Source organism: Delphinapterus leucas, chromosome 21 (assembly GCF_059928025.1).
Source record: "Delphinapterus leucas isolate spDelLeu-1000000601 "Yukka" chromosome 21, BTC_Dleu_Yukka2, whole genome shotgun sequence".
Classification (NCBI taxonomy): Eukaryota; Metazoa; Chordata; class Mammalia; order Artiodactyla; family Monodontidae; genus Delphinapterus; species Delphinapterus leucas.
The window spans coordinates 20513706-20531570 of record NC_143149.1 but is presented as its reverse complement, the minus strand read 5'-3'; positions in this window follow the sequence as shown (position 1 = coordinate 20531570).

The window sequence follows — 17865 nt, the reverse complement described above, 5'->3', positions numbered from 1 at the left end:
TACATTGGGAAAAATTATTTACTTTTATGGAAAAGCAGTACGTTTTTAAGAAACTTACCTGGCTGTCATTGGCTAACTACAGAATTAGAAATAGGACTATTAAACTAAAATCTTGTTACTTTGGCTTACACAATATTGATCTCATTAATGCAATAGTTATCAACAACATTAACATATTTAAATTTTGATTGCATTAGCCACTAATGTGCCATGGATTTTTAATGACCAACGAAGTAAACTGTATAAATCATTATATTTCAAATTCAAAACCCGACAGATTTTGTATATGTATCCACGACCTTTCTTCCTATTATTTTAGATGAATTCTCTGTGTGCCTCTCTGAGACCAATCCTTCCATACGTGTGTAATAAAGCCCCTCCTCTCTCACCTGCTGTAGATATCACTTAAGCCTTTCTCTTTCCGTCTCCTGCATCTCTATGTTTTCCCATTTGATTTGATGTCTCATCAGCATACATACTATTTTCTTTCATATTAAAAATAATCCCCTCTTGATTCCAGTTAGTCCTCCAGCTCTTTCTTTTTCTATTCTCCTGTATAGAACGAATTGCAAGAGTTATCTATACTCATTGTCTCTATTTCTCTCTTCCAATCCTCTAAAAAACTAGTTTCCTTGTGTCTTTGATCCCTATCACTTCAAAAGCTACTCTTGTCAAGGTCACCCTAGTCTTCCACATTAATAAATCTTATGGTTAATTCTCAGCCCTTGTCTTACTTGAGGGCATTTGATATGGTTGATCACTTCCTTCTCCTTGAAATACTTTCTTCACTGAGCTTCCAGAGCACCACATTTTCCTGTTATTTATTTTGTATTTCCCTCATTACTCCTTCTCAGGTCCTTTTCTGGGTCCCTGATATTCCCAGTCTTAGATATTAGAGGATACAGGGCTTCCTTGTTTCTCTTCTTAGCTATAAACACTTCTCCCATGACTTCATCTGGCCTCATGGCTTTAAATATGATCCCTATGCTCATGACTTTCAACCTTCTACATTGCCATCTCCATGTTTTTCCCCTTGGTATCCAGACTTATATACTGTGATACCTACTTGATCTCTCCACTTAGGTGGCTAAAAGGCATCTCAGAATTAGAATTTCCAAACACCCCATTTCCATTCTTCCCCTCCAGTTATTTTTCTTGCGTTTAATCGGTTTCCATTAATGATAACTCAGTCTTTCCAGTTCTCATCCTTGACTCTTCTCTTTCCTCACACCTCATGCCCAATGCCAATGAGAAGTCTTTTAAGCTCACACTTCAAAATGTCTCCAAAATATGACTATTTCTTACTACCTCCACTGTTGCCCTGCTGGTTCAAGAAACTGTCATCTCTTGCTTGGACTTTTGCTTTTATCTTTGTACTCCAACCCCCGTTTCACTTTCCCATCCCCTATCCAAAGTCTGTCAAGGCAGCCAGAGAAGTCCTGTTAAAATGTCTGCTCGAATATTCCAATGGCTATTTTTCTTACTCAGAGAAAAACCTGAAGAGTTTGCCAACAGCCTACAACACCCTACACGATTGGGTTCTTACTCACTCTCCACTGTCAACCTCCAGTTTCTTTAATCTGCTCCAACCAGCCCACAAGCACCTGTGCTGGTCTTTGTACATGCCAGGCTGCTCTCAGTGGAGGATACTTATTCTTGCTGTTCCCTCCGTCTGTAACACTTTTCCTCAGCAACCTCATGGCGCGTTCCCTCCCCTCCTTCTTGTCTGTTCAGATTTCTTCTCTTCAGAGAGATCTTCCATGACTGTATTTAAAATCAGTTATAGTGAGCCAAAACTAAGAATCTCACTTTTAGATTTTCATTTAGCCCTCATTCTTTTAAACCACTGTCTTCAATTTGCATACACATATCTCTCAGAGCACTTACGGATTTTCCTGACATATGTAGGCATAGATAGTTGTAAGAGAATCTAGTTCCATATCTGTTTCTTAAAATTGCTTTGTTTTAAGAACAAGTCTGTAGGTTGATTGTAGGGGCAGGTTGCTCTTACCTTTCCTATATCATCTTCCAAGATAGCCCTTTTTTTATTTGATACATTGGGAAAAATTATTTACTTTTATGGAAAAGCAGTACGTTTTTAAAATTAAAACCACTTGGTTTTAATTTAAATTAAATTAAAATCTAATTTAATTTAAAATTAAAACCACTGTATTTAAAATTACAACACTCTTCAGAACTTCCTCACGCTCCTAAAGTAATGTACTTAGTGCTATACTTATTATGATTCTCCCCACACTAGAATATAAACTCTGTGAGGACAGGCTTTCTTGTGTGTTTTATTTGCTATGGTATTCCAAATGGGAAAAAAGGTGTGTTTGGAAAAATACAGTATGTACATACCAGCTTTGGAAAAATGAGGACATTATGAAGTGGGATGGGAATGATGAAGTGGCTTTATTTTTATTATTTTTAATGTGTTGTTTTTAATAATAAAGGTCCCAACTATGGTAAGGATTTATTCCTATAACATATTAATGGTGGGTACAAGGATTTTAGTTGTATTTTTCCTCTGAAATTTTTGAATGTTTAAAATATTTTATAATGTTTTAAACAAAAACAGTTTACTGAGAAAGAAGGAGGGGGCACATCAGAGCTGTAGTTATGAATGGCTGGAGCATGGGTGGGGGAGAGGGAGAGATGGCAGAAGGAGAGAAAAGAAAGACACTGGCCAGGTATACGGTAGTAACGGTGGCACTAAGTGTGACTATTTTATGAAGGGATAGTTAGAACAAGCATCATAGCGAAGTGCTTCTCAACCTTAACCTGCATGGGAATCACAAAGGGATTTGTTTTAATATGCAAATTCCAGTTCAGTTGGTCTGGGGGGAGCTGTGGTTCTGACCTTGTAAGACTCCCCCAGGTGATGCCCAACACTGGTCCTAGAGCACTGGTAACAAGGTGCTATAGTGTGGGATCTCTAACTTGGCTGCACACTGGAATCTCCTGGAGAGTTGTAGAAAATACTGATGTCTGGGTCCAACCCCTAAGATTCTGATTTAATTGGCATCGATTGTGGGCTGGCCACCCCCCAAGAAGTTATTTTAAAGTGCAGCAGACTTTGAGAGCTACTCTAAGGGGTCTAGGTCAGATGCCTTCCTGCTACATTGCCTCCTATGAGACTCCTTCGAGATGCCTGCTTCCTGCTCTCTCCTGGGGGGCTTTGGGGCAGAGGTCACTAGACTGTACCAATTGATGCTGCTGCCCAGGCAAGACCATGTGCCAGAGATTAGAACACAAATGCAGGCCTAGGCTAGACACCTGATGGGTGTGCATTTTCCTGAAGAAGGCCTGACGAGTCAATTATTTCAAGAACCTAAATCACCTTTATATACAATGCAACTGTAGGGAAAACATATGCCTACTTCAGAGAAGAAAGCTATGAGAGATGCTGCTGACTTGCCAGAAATGTTGCCAGGCTATCAAATCAATTATTTAATCATTTCATTTATTTATTATTTTCCAAATGTATTGACGATTGGAAATGTGCAAAGCACGTAATTTAATGATGGGGAAGACAGACTTTTCCCAGGCCTCGTAGGGCTTACAGGCTATTAGTTATGAAGGACAGTAAACAACTTATTACCCAATTGTGAACTTATTGATAAGGTGGTAATTGTTCTATGCACATTCTGGGTACTGAAAGCATGAGCAGTAGGGGATGAGGGAACTGCTTGTCTGAAAAAATGATAGGTAAGCTGAGGCCTGAAGGATGAGTGGTCATCAGTTAGGAGAACTGGATAGGAGGCGGGGGGAAGTAGCTGCTGAATACTAAGTGTTACTTTATTTCTCAGGAGACTTTTCAGCTGCTTAAACAATTTCCTTTCTCTTTCTTCCTCAAGTGTTTTTTTTTCCACATTACTTCTTGTTTAATTTAATTTTTATTTCTTATCAGAGTAAATTTGATTACAATGTCTTGTTTGTCCTAGGTGTACAGAATCTGTTTCATTAGATACATGTACATATATCTAATCAGGTTTAGGTTCTTTCCCATGTTGGTCATTACAGAGCATTGAGTAGACCTCTCTTGGCAACCAGTAGGTCCTTCTTGATTATATATTTTATATGTATTATTAAATGTATGTAAACCCCACCATCCTAATTTTTCCACTCCTTTCACCTTTTTCTAAGTCTGTATGGGTCTTTCTTTGTGGAAATATGTCCATGGGTATCAATTTTTAGGTAACACCAGTAAATGATATCATCGGATATTTATCCTTCTCTTTTTGAATTACTTTACGTAGTGGGATTATCTCTAGGCTCATTTGTGGTGCTGCAAAAGACATTGTTTCATCTTTTCCATGGCTAATATTCCATTGTGTACATGTACCACTTCTTTGTCCATTCATCTGTAGATGGACATTTTGGTAGCATCCATGTCGGGCTATTGTAAATATCACTGCAGTGCTCATTTGAGTGCCTGTGTCTTTCTGAATTCTGGTCTTCTTGGGTTATAGGCCAAATAGTGGTTCGACAGGTGAATATGGTAGCTCAACTGTTACATTTTAAAGACACCTTCATTCTGTTCTGATTAGTGGCTCTTACCGGTTTACATCGAAGCAAAAGCATAGGAGGGTACCCATTCTCGGACACCCATTCAGCATTTATTGTTTGCAGATATTTTTTTCTGATGGCCATTCAGACTAGTGTGAGGTGATACATTTTGTAGTTTAAATTTGCATGTCTCTAATAATTCTTGATATTGAATTTTTTTCATGTCCTTTTTATCTATTTTTTATTTTCATTATTTTTAACATCTTTATTGGAGTATAATTCCTTTACAATGGTGTGTTAGTTTCTGCTTTATAACAAAGTGAATCAGTTATACATATACATATATCCCCATATCTCTTCCCTCTTGCGTCTCCCTCCTTTCCACCCTCCCTATCCAACCCCTCTAGGTGGTCACAAAGCACCAAGCTGATCTCCCTGTGCTATGCAGCTGCTTCCCACTAGCTATCTATTTTACATTTGGTAGTGTATATATGTCCATGCCACTCTTTCACTTTGTTCCAGCTTACCCTGCCCCCTCCCCGTATCCTCAAGTCCATTCTCTAGTAGGTCTGCATCTTTATTTCCCACCTTGCCCCTAGGTTCTTCATGACCATTTTGTTTGTTTTTTAGATTCCATATATATGTGTTAGCATACGGTATTTGTTTTTCTCTTTCTGACTTACTTCACTCTGTATGAGAGACTCTAGATCCATCCACCTCACTTCAAATGATTCAATTTTGTATGCTTTTATGGCTGAGTAATATTCCATTGTATATATGTGCCACATCTTCTTTATCCATTCATCTGTTGATGGACACTCTGGGTTGCTTCCATGTCCTGCCTATTGTAAATAGAGCTGAAATGAACATTGTGGTACATGACTCTTTATGAATTATGGTTTTCTCAGGGTATATGCCCAGTAGTGGGATTGCTGGGTCGTATGGTAGTTCTATTTGTAGTTTTTTAAGGAACCTCCATACTGTTCTCCATAGTGGCTGTATCAATTTATATTCCCACCAACAGTGCAAGAGGGTTCCCTTTTCTCCACACTCTCTCCAGCATTTATTGTTTGTAGATTTTTTGATGATGGCCATTCTGACCGATGTGAGATAATATCTCATTGTAGTTTTGATTTGTATTTCTCTAATGATTAATGATGTTGAGCATTCTTTCATGTGTTTGTTGGCAATCTGTATATCTTCTCTGGAGAAATGTCTGTTTAGGTCTTCAGCCCATTTTTGGATTAGGTTGTTTGTTTTCTTGATATTGAGCTGCATGAGCTGCTTATAAATTTTGGAGATTAATCCTTTGTCAGTTGCTTCATTTGCAAATATTTCCTCCCACTCTGAGAGGTGTCTTTTCGTCTTGTTTATGATTTCCTTTGCTGTGCAAAACCTTTTAAGTTTCATTAGGTCCCATTTGTTTATATTTCCATTTCTCTATGAGATGGGTCAAAAAGGATCTTGCTGTGATTTATGTCATAGAGTGTCCTGCCTATGTTTTCCTCTAAGAGTTTGATAGTGTCTCGCCTTACATTTAGGTCTTTAATCCATTTTGAGTTTATTTTTGTGTATGGTGTTAGGGAGTGTTCTAATTTCATTCTTTTACATGTAGCTGTCTAGTTTTCCCAGCACCACTTATTGAAGAAGCTGTCTTTTCTCCATTGTATATTCTTGCCTCCTTTATCAAAGATAAGGTGACCATATGTATGTGGGTTTATCTCTGGGCTTTCTATCCTGTTCCATTGATCTATATTTCTGTTTCAGTGCCAGTACCATACTATATTGATTACTGTAGCTTTGTAGTATAGTCTGAAGTCTCAGAGCCTGATTCCTCCAGCTCCGTTTTTCCTTCTCAAGATTGTTTTTGTTATTCAGGGTCTTTTGTGTTTCCACACAAATCGTGAAATTTTTTGTTCTAATTCTGTGAAAAATGCATTGAATGTGTAGATGGCTTTGGGTAGTATAGTCATTTTGACAATGTTGATTCTTCAAATCCAAGAACATGGTATATCTCTCCATCTGTTTGTATCATCTTTAATTTCTTTCATCAGTGTCTTTTAATTTTCTGCGTACAGGTCTTTTGTCTCCTTAGGTAGGTTTATTCCTAGATATTTTATTCTTTTTGTTGCAATGTAAATGGGAGTGTTTTCTTAATTTCACTTTTAGATTTTTCATCATTAGTATATAGGAATGCAAGAGATTTCTGTGCATTAATTTGTATCCTGCTACTTTACCAAATTCATTGATTAGCTCTAGTAGTTTTATGGTAGCATCTTTAGGATTCTCTATGTATAGTATCATGTCACCTGCAAACAGTGACAGTTTTACTTCATCTTTTCTGATTTGGGTTGCTTTTATTTCTTTTTCTTCTCTGATTGCTGTGGCTAAAACTTCCAAAACTATGTTGAATAATAGTACTGAGAGTGGGCAACCTTGTCTTGTTCCTGATCTTAGTGGAAATGGTTTCAGTTTTTCACCATTGAGAATGATGTTGGCTGTGGGTTTGTCATATATGACCTTTATTATGTTGAGGTAAGTTCCCTCTATGCCTACTTTCTGGAGAGTTTTTATCATAAATGGGTGTTGAATTTTGTTGAAAGCTTTTTCTGCATCTATTGAGATGATCATTTGGTTTTTCTCCTTCAATCTGTTAATATTGTTTCTCACATTGATTGATTTGCATATATTGAAGAATCCTTGCATCCCTGGGATAAGCCCCACTTGATCATGGTGTATTATCCTTTTAATGTGCTGTTGGATTCGGTTTGCTAGTATTTTGTTGAGGATTTTTTCATCTATGTTCATCAGTGATATTGGCCTGTAGTTTTCTTTCTTTGTGACATCTTTGTCTGGTTTTGGTATCAGGGTGATGGTGGCCTCTTAGAATGAGTTTGGGAGTGTTCCTCCCTCTGCTATATTTTGGAAGAGTTTGAGAAGGATAGGTGTTAGCTCTTCTCTAAATGTTTGATAGAATTCGCCTGTAAAGCCATCTGGTCCTGGGCTTTTGTTTGTTGGAAGATTTTTAATCACAGTTTACATTTCAGTGCTTGTGATTGGTCTGTTCATATTTTCTATTTCTTCCTGTTTCAGTCTCGGAAGGTTGTGCATTTCTAAGAATTTGTCCATTTCTTCCAGGTTGTCCATTTTATTGGCATAGAGTTGCTTGTAGTAATCTCTCATGATACTTTGTATTTCTGCAGTGTCATTTTTTTCTCCTTTTTCATTTCTAATTCTATTGATTTGAGTCTTCTCCCTTTTTTCTTGATGAGTGTGGCTAATGGTTTATCAATTTTGTTTATCTTCTCAAAGAACCAGCCTTTAGTTTTATTGATCTTTGCCATCGTTTCCTTCATTTCTTTTTCATTTATTTCTGATCTGATCTTTATGATTTCTTTCCTTCTGCTAACTTTGGGTTTTTTTGTTCCTCTTTCTCTAATTACTTTAGGTGTAATGTTAGGTTGTTTATTTGAGATGTTTCTTGTTTCTTAAGGTAGGATTGTATTGCTATAAACTTCCCTCTTATAACTGCTTTTACTGCATCCCATAGGTTATGGGTTGTCGTGTTTTCATTATCATTTGTTTCTAGGTATTTTTTTATTTCCTCTTTGATTTCTCCAGTGACTTATTGGTTATTAAGTAGTGTATTGTTTAGCCTCCATTTGTTTGTATTTTTTACATATTTTTTCCTGTAATTGATATCTAGTCTCATAGCGTTGTGGTCGGAAAAGATACTTGATACGATTTCAATTTTCTTAAATTTACCAAGGCTTGATTTGTGACTCAAGGTATGATCTATCCTGGAGAATGTTCCATGAGCAGTTGAGAAAAAAGTGTATTCTGTTGTTTTTGGTTGGAATGTCCTATAAATATCAAGTAAGTCCATCTTGTTTAATGTATCATTTAAAACTTGTGTTTCCTTATTTATTTTCATTTTGGATAATCTGTCCGTTGGTGAAAATGGGGTGTTAAAGTCCCCTACTATGATTGTGTTATTGTCAATTTCCCCTTCTATGGCTGTTAGCATTTGACTTATGCATTGAGGTGCTCCTATCTTAGGTGCATAAATATTTACAATTGTTATATCTTCTTCTTGGATTGATCCCTTAATCATTATGTAGTGTCCTTGTCTCTTGTAATACTCTTTGTTTTAAAGTCTATTTTGTCTGATATGAGAATTGCTACTCCAGCTTTCTTCTGATTTCCATTTGCATGGAATATCTTTTTCCATCCCCTCACTTTCAGTCTGTATGTGTCCCTAGGTCTGAAGTGGGTCTCCTGTAGACAGCATATATACAGGTCTTGTTTTTGTATCCATTCAGCCAGTCTATGTCTTTTGGTTGAAGCATTTAATCCTTTTACATTTAAGGTAATTATTATTATTATTATTATTTGCAGTATGCGGGCCTCTCACCGCTGCAGCCCCTCCTGCTGCGGAGCACAGGCTCTGGATGCGCAGGCCCAGTGGCCACGGCCCACGGGCCCAGCCACCCCGCAGCACGTGGGAACCTCCCAGACTGGGGCATGAACCCACGTCCCCTGAACCGGCAGGCGGACCCCCAACCACTTAGCCACCAGGGAAGCCCTAAGGTAATTATTGATATGTATGTTCCTATTACCATTTTCTTAATTGTTTGGGGTTTGTTATTGTAGGTCTTTTCCTTCTCTTGTGTTTCCTGCCTAGAGAAGTTCCTTTAGCATTTGTTGTAAAGCTGGTTTGGTGGTGCTGAATTCTCTTAGCTTTTGCTTGTCTGTAAAGTTTTTGAATCTCCATGGAATCTGAATGAGATCCTTGTCGGGTAGAGTAATCTTGCTTGTAGGTTCTTCCCTTTCATCACTTTAAATATGTCCTGCCACTCCCTTCTGGCTTGCAGAGTTTCTGCTGAAAGATCAGCTGTTAACCTTATGGGGATTCCCTTGTGTGTTGTTTGTTGTTTTTCCCTTGCTGCTTTTAATATTTTTTCTTTGTATTTAATTTTTAATAGTTTGATTAATATGTGTTGGTGTGTTTCTCCTTGGTTTATCTTGTATGGGACTCTCTGTGCTTCCTGGACTTGATTAACCATTTCCTTTCCCATATTAGGGAAGTTTTAAACTATAATCTCTTCAAATATTTTCTCAGTCCCTTTCTTTTTGTCTTCTTCTTCTGGGACCCCTATAATTCAAATGTTGGTGTGTTTAATTTTGTCCCAGAGGTCTCTGAGACTGTCCTCAATTCTTTTCATTCTTTTCTCTTTATTCTGCCCTGCAGTAGTTATTTCCACTATTTTATCTTCCAGGTCACTTATCCGTTCTTCTGCCTCAGTTATTCTGCTATTGATCCCTTCTAGAGAATTTTTAATTTCATTTATTGTGTTTTTCATCACTGTTTGTTTGCTCTTTAATTCTTCTAGGTCCTTGTTAAACGTTCCTTGTATTTTCTCCATTCTTTTTCCAAGATTTTGGATCATCTTTACTATCATTATTCTGAATTCTTTTTCAGGTAGACTGCCTATTTCCTCTTCATTTTTTAGGTCTGGTGGGGTTTTGCCTTGCTCCTTCATCTGCTGTGTGTTTCTCTATCTTCTCATTTTGATTAACTTACTGTGTTTGGGGTCTCCTTTTCACAGGCTGCAGGTTCATAGTTCCCGTTGTTTTTGGCATCTGCCCCCAGTGGCTAAGGTTGGTTCAGTGGGTTCTGTAGCCTTCCTGGTTGAAGGGACTGGAGTAGTGCCTGTGTTCTGGTGGATGAGGCAGGATCTTGTCTTTCTGGTGGGCAGGTCCACATCTGGTGATGTGTTTTGGGGTGTCTGTGGCCTTATTATGATTTTCAGCAGCCTCTCTGCTAGTGGATGGGGTTGTGTTCCTGTCTTGCTAGTTGTTTGGCATAGGGTGTCCAGCACTGTAGCTTGCTGGTCGTTGAGTGAAGCTGGGTGCTGGCGTTGAGATGGAGATCTGTGGGAGATTTTCGCAATTTGATATTATGTGGAGCTGGGAGTTCTCTTGTGGACCAATGTCCTGAACTTGGCTCTCCCACCTCTGAGGCACAGCCCTGACACCTGGCTGGAGCACCAAGAGCCTGTCATCCACATAGCTCAGAATAAAAGGGAGAAAAAGAAAGAAAGAAAGAAAGAAAGAAGAAGATAAAATAAAATAAAGTTATTAAAATAAAAAATAATTATTCAAAAAAATTTTTATGTAATTAAAAAAAAGAAAGAAGAGAGCAACCAAACCAAAAAATAAATCCAGCAATGATAAGAAGCGCTAAAAACTATACTAAAAGAAACCCCAAACAAACAGAAAAAACAAAAGAAACAAAAAAACCTGGACAGACAGAACCCTAGGACAAATGGTAAAAGCAAAGCTATACAGACAAAATCACACACAGAAGCATACACATACACACTCACAAAAAGAGAAAAGGGGGAAAATATATATATATATCATTGCTTCCAAAATCCACCTTCTCAATTTGGGATGATTTGTTGTCTATTCAGGTATTCCACAGATGCAGGGTATATTAAGTTGACTGTGGAGATTTAATCCACTGATCCTGAGGCTGCTGGGAGAGATTTTCCTTTCTCTTCTTTGTTTGCACAGCTCCTGGAGTTCGAATTTGGATTTGGACCCGCCGCTGCATGTAGGTTGCCTGAGGGCGTCTGTTCTTTGCTCAGACAGGATGGGGTTAAAGGAGCAGCTGCTTTGGGGGCTCTGGCTCACTCAGGCCGGGGGGAGGGAGGGGTACGGATGCGGGGCGAGCCTGCGGCGGCAGAGGCCGGCGTGACGTTGCACCAGCCTGAGGTGCACTGTGCCTTGTCCCGGGGAAGTTGTCCCTGGATCACGGGACTCTGGCAGTGGTGGGCTGCACAGGCTCCCGGGAGGGGAGGTGTGGAGAGTGACCTGTGCTTGCACACAGGCTTCTTGCTGGCGGCAGCAGCAGCCTTAGCGTCCCATGCCCGTCTCTGGGGTCCATGCTGATAGCTGCGGCTCGCGCCCGTCTCTGGAGCTCCTTTAAGCAGTGCTCTTAATCCTTTCTCCTCGCGCACCAGGAAACAAAGAGGGAAGAAAAAGCCTCTTGCCTCTTCGGCAGGTCCAGACTTTGTCCTGGACTCGCTCCCGGCTAGCTGTGGCGCACTAGCCCCTTCAGGCTGTGTTCACGCCGCCAACCCCAGTCCTCTGCCTGGGACCGACCGAAGCCCAAGCCTCAGCTCCCAGCCCCGCCCACCCCGGCAGGTGAGCAGACAAGCCTCTCGGGCTGGTGAGTGCCGGTCGGCACAGATCCTCTGTGCGGGAATCTCCCCGCTTTGCCCTCCACACCCCTGTTGCTGCGCTCCTCTGTGGCTCCGAAACTTCCCCCCTCCACCACTCACAGTCTCTGGCTGCGAAGGGGCTTCCTAGTGTGTGGAAACCTTTCCTCCTTCACAGCTCTCTCCCACTGGTGCAGTCCCGTCCCTATTCTTTCGTCTCTGTTTTTTCTTTTTTCTTTTGCCCTACCCAGGTACGTGGGGAGTTTCTTGCCTTTGGGGAGGTCTGAGGTTTTCTGCCAGCGTTCAGTAGGTGTTCTTTAGGAATTGTTCCACATGTAGATGTATTTCTGATGTATTTGTGGGGAGGAAGGTGATCTCCACGTCTTACTCTTCTGCCATCTGGAAGCTCCTCCTCCCTCAAGTGTTTTTACAGAAAGCCTTTAGTAACAGTATTATCCCGAATGCTTCACTGTTTTTTTGTTTTGTTTTGTTTTTGTTCTGCAATCTGAAAAAGCCAATCCGTGTTCGAAGAGTAACTTGAAACCAGTGGTTTCAGACAAGACAAAATGACAAGAAACAGTAAGAAACATGAAAGGGAGGGACAGAGTCTGAGTTGTGCCTCATTGTGGTTGCAGTGAGGATAATTGTTTAGAAAGGAGTTGGAGTGGAAGGAAGGAAGAAATGAAGTGAAGAACGTGAGAAGAGTTGAGAGCTTGTGAATGCAACTTGAAGATAGGTGCATTTAGTCCAGTGGAAAATGGTGGCATCCTTGGCTAGGGGATTTGAAAAGGCACAAAAGGGAAGCAGCCAGTTTGCCGAGGTGTTGTCACGGGATTTTGTGACTGATTGGAAGTGTGTGATGGGTAAGAGGAAGCACCCTCGGATGACTCCTAGAATTGAGACTCTTGGGCTCTTTTGTGAGTTTCTAACCTCATAACCACAATTTCTTGTCCATATTCCAATTACTCAATTTTTATTATTATCTGATTACTTTTAATATCTAATAATTCTAGACTTCCAATGACACAAGTGTCTTCAAATAGTAGTGGTAGGAAAAACTGTAGGAATGAAATTACATAGAAATTTTTAAAAATTTACTGTCCTTTTGTGGGAAATGGATTACTATATAAGTGGAAGTATGTTGCTAGGTATCCTTTTGAATTCCTTTTGCTCTGTGAGTCGTAGAACATGATGTTTCTGAGTCACTGGGCTACAGCAGATCTGACTGTGAGATACAGTTTACACTGAGGGGTGGAGGGTGGGCATGCCAAATAGATGGAAAAAATACTATCTCTCCTGAGAAGCACCCAAGCAAGATGATAATTTGGAACTCAAATACAAATTGCTAAAAATATTGACTAAGTAGCACTATAATCTCATATGGAATTTCTCTTTGTTTAATAATTTTGTTCAGATAAACTTGTCAAGTATAAAATAGATACTTACCCGAGATATCTTTTTCTGTGAGACAGTGACATACTTAGAAAAGGAGAACTACATATAATTTGAAAATGTTGGCAGAACCGTATTTGTGGTTTTAATCTCCTACTCCAAATGATTTCTTCCCCAAAATTGATTTTGATCTCTAACATACTTCTAAGCAATACAAGTATTAGGTGAGGAATGTAAAGGAGGGACATCATCATATTTTGGGAAATTTTATGAGAATTCAATAGTTTTTTTAGGTATACTTCAAAAATATCTTAATGTGTGGTGTGGAGAGCTGATTAAGCAATTATTGGATATACTACGGGTCTGACACAAATGCATTAATGCTATTATTAATATTACAGTCTATGAATGTATTCTAATGTTAATACATATGTTCTAACCTGAAATCAAAATCTGAAACTAATTCAGATTATAGCTTTATGCACTAACAACATGTTCCTTAATCAAAGACTATACTATTTGATAGAAAACATTTTTACATTTTTTAAGCTAAAAATATGAAATGAAAGGAGGAATACAAAATAAATTCTATGTAGGGGTATTCATCTATGTTTAAAGAGTTTAACAAGTTTGGTGCATGCATTTTAGCAGAGGAAAGGACAGAACTTGACCTCTGCTAGTTGAACAAAGGCTGGCATTGTGAGATTTACTTTTCTGGCATTTATATTCTATTGACCTGAAAAGTTTGATAATCTCATTAAAATTGGGAGGTTAGAAAATCAGAAAAAATATGAGGATGGTAGCAATGTTAAACTAGTAGGACCCAAGGAGTTCACGTGTTTTAATAACTTTTAAAAGTTTTTTCATCGGAGGAAGTAACTTGTAGTTATTTGCCATTCAAAGTATTTTCAAGTGCAAGATAGTGCTTTGGACCATCTTATTGGGTTGGTAAGATACAAATACGAAATTTTATCAGAAAAGTAAAACGCTTATTAAAAATTAGATAACTCATAATGGAAGAGCTAGTATTAGAAGGATCTCAGTCTTCAGGTTCACTATTAAATCTACTCCAGAACTGTAATGATGGTGGTGACCACAATGTCCATGTATTGGATAATAAGCTCTTTTCTAAAAAAAATTAATTAATTAATTAATTTTGGGCTGTGTTGGGTCTTCATTGCTGTGCACGGACTTTCTCTAGTTGCGGCAAGCGGGAGCTACTCTTTGTTGCAGTGCCTGGGCTTCTCATTGTGGTGGCTTCTCTTGTTGTGGAGCGTGGACTCTAGGCACATGGGCTTCAGTAGTTGCAGCTCTTGAGCTCAAGAGTGCAGGCAGGCCCAGTAGTTGTGGCACATGGGCTTACTTGCTCTGCGGCATGTGGGATCTTCCCGGACCAGGACTCGAACCTGTGTCCCCTGCAATGGCAGGCGGATTCTTAACAACTGCGCCACCCGGGAAGTCCCGGGTAATAAGCTCTTGTCCATATTGTCACTTACAGTACTTAACACCACCCCAAGAGACGGCTGCTGCTGTCCCTATCACATTACAAGAAGCAAAAGGAAGGAATTGATGCAACTCCTTCAAATTTTTTTCTTTTTAAAATTTATATGCTCTGAGGAAACTTTCAACATTTCTTGTGTGTATTTAGGTAAACTGAAGCCCATATTTTATAGAGCTCTATGGCAGTCACTCTTGATTGCTCTTTAGCTCACTTTATCGAAGCTTGCGTTGGGACATATCTATGTAATTAACAGTTGAGGAAGGAAGGTCCCTAATCAGATAACACCGTATGAGAATAACATCTTAAAATATAACAAGCGGACCACTTTAATACTTCTCAACTACATTTAGGATTAGGCAGTCCAATTAATTTTGATCCATTTGATGCTGTTCTCTTCATTCTGGGTGAATTTTATTCTTATAATGTTACTTGTTATCACTATATTTAACATAGAGGAGGGCCTTGCAGGAGGGTTTTCACTTCTAAGCCTTTGTCTCTGAGTGGTTTCAAAATGATAAATTTGTGGCTTGGGGGGGTGTTATAATAAAAGAGGGGAGAACACAACAAAACAAACAAACAAGACCAACTTCACAAACGGCAGTGTGGTTTAATGACAGCCACATGTATTAATAAAGGGTCTCACAAGTTTGATGCATAAAATTTAGCCACAGAAAAGACAAGAAACAGCTTCTACTAGCCAGAACAAAGGCTGACATTGTACGATTTCAGTGGCATAATATGCGGGCTTCAAATAAGAGTTCTGGTCAGTGGGACATAAAGGAAGTGCTTCATTAGCTATCATAGTGCATACCTCCCAGGCCTGTACCATGGGGCAGCACGCAGCAAGGGCATGGGCGCGAAGAATGAGCTATTCACTTAGGTTTCATAATCTTGCTCTGTTTCAGCCTCCTGGGTTGACAGCTTTCAAGTTAAGCATGGAAGGCTCTAAAGAAACAGTCCTACATTCTTCAGTGATAGAGTTTGTTTTTGGAAAATGCCTATCTAAAATAAGGAGATAAAATAAGTTAAGCCTGTGAGCTCAATTTATGGAATTAGATGTCTTTCCAGAGCACAGTGATATGTTTATGATTACTTTGAAGACTTCAATAAAATACTTCTACAGAAAGATTGGTCTCAGATGAAATTATTTGCAATTTCTGTCATTCAACCCTATGCAATCATATGAATATTCATTGTACAGTGAAAGCTGACTTTGTGAGTAGGAAAATTACAGTAACATGCTTTACAAAGATATTGAGTAGAGGAAAAATAATTCTATGCAGTAATTTTCAGGAAAACCACTGTGAATTTTGATCTTTTTCCCCAGTCATCCAGAGCCACAGACCTCTGTCCCTCAAGGAGAACACAAAACTATTTAACTCAAATTCAAATCAATGGCAAAATTTCTGAATTCATTTCATATATCCTCTGTACTTTGAAGAGAAATACATTATATTTAGGTTCAAATTTATATTAATTTGCTAGATGCCAAGGTCAATCTGTAATAGTATTGCCAGAAGGCTCAGGAACCTAACTGCATAAAATTGCATAAAGATGCCGAGAACAGCTCTGAAGTTAAACTACAATGAAAGGGAAATAAATAAGGCTAGAAAACCTATATAATGTGTTGTTAACATAGAATTTTCAAAACAAAATGGCAAAAGATATCATACAATTCAAATTCACACTTAACATTTTTTTTATGAAGAATATCACCATTGATGCCCTTAAATATATTGAAGATATTTATTTCTAAAATAACTGAGTTATTTATGACCTACACTTCTTTGGAATTTTACCAGATACTCAGATGAAGCAGTGGGAAGTCATTGTTTAATGCCTACAAACATTAAAAATCCTGAAATACACCAATCAAAATATCTTTAAAAAACTGCATAAAATTAAAAATTTAAATTTTACTTATTTTCCAATAAGAACAATAATTTCTAACTTAAAATACTAGATGTAAACAATCTACAGGCTGGTCAGTCAAGTTCGTGATAGTGGCAGAACTATAATTTGCACTCATAAAGGCTCCTAAATAAAACAAATATGCTTAATTTACAGAGAAATAAAGTGATACTTACTGTAATGTAGCTCTAGGTACACCTATAAGGCAGTTTGTCTTAAGTCCCTGTACTTAACAATTCTATTTTTCTCACATAGCAAATCACAAGCAGTTTTATACTAAACAGCTACCCCAGAGGCAGACTGTCCAATTAGCCCTTGATCTGGTTTTCATATAAATCACCTGTTATAGGTTGAATTATCTCCCCCCCACCCAAATTCTTATGTTGAAGTCCTAACCCCCCAGTACCTCAGAATGAGACTTTGTTTGGAGATAGGGTGTTTACAGAGGTGATCAAGTTAAAATGAGGTCATTAGGGTAGGACACCAATATGGCTGATGTCTTTCAGAAAAGGTGAAATTTGGACACAGAGACATGCACACAGTGAGGATGCTATATGATCATGAAGATGGCCAGCTACTGGTCAAGGAGAGAGGCCTGGAAGATATCCTTCCTTCACAGCTCTCAGCATCATGGGTAGGTTGAGGGGATGACTATCAGTGAGATAGCACAAGGGGATTCTGTATCCTGATTTTGGTGTTGGTTACATGAATGTGTTAAATGTGTTAAAATTCATAGAACTGTACAGCAAAAAAAGAAACAAGCCAATTAAAAAAATAAAATAAATAACCTTAATAAAATAAAAACCTACTCTAAAGCTAAACTAGCAAGCTATAAAATAAAAATGTTGAAATCTGTAGCATTCTAATACACAAATAATAACCAGTTAGAAAATATAGTAGAAGAAACAACATATGTTACAATCACTAAAAGAAAATGTATAATATAAAACAAAATAAAATACATAAACTTAAAAAGAAAGGGACAAAACCTAAATGAAGAAAAATACCTAAAAGATGCCAAAATACCCTTGGAGACATGAAAAGATACCATATTTCTGGATAGGAAGACCCAATTTAAAAAATCCCCAATGTTTATAAGTTCACTGCATTTCAATAAAATAACCATACATTCTTTTCTTTTATCCTGGAGCAAGACAAGTTGGTTATAAAGTTCATTTGGAAAAGTAAACAAGAACTTCCAAGAAGTTCTTGCAAATGGAGGAGAGGGCTCTGGCCTTATGAGAGGTTAAAACATTATAGAGCCCATTAAAACAGTATGGTTTGGTATGTGAATAGAAAAACAGACCAATGTACTAGAGTTGA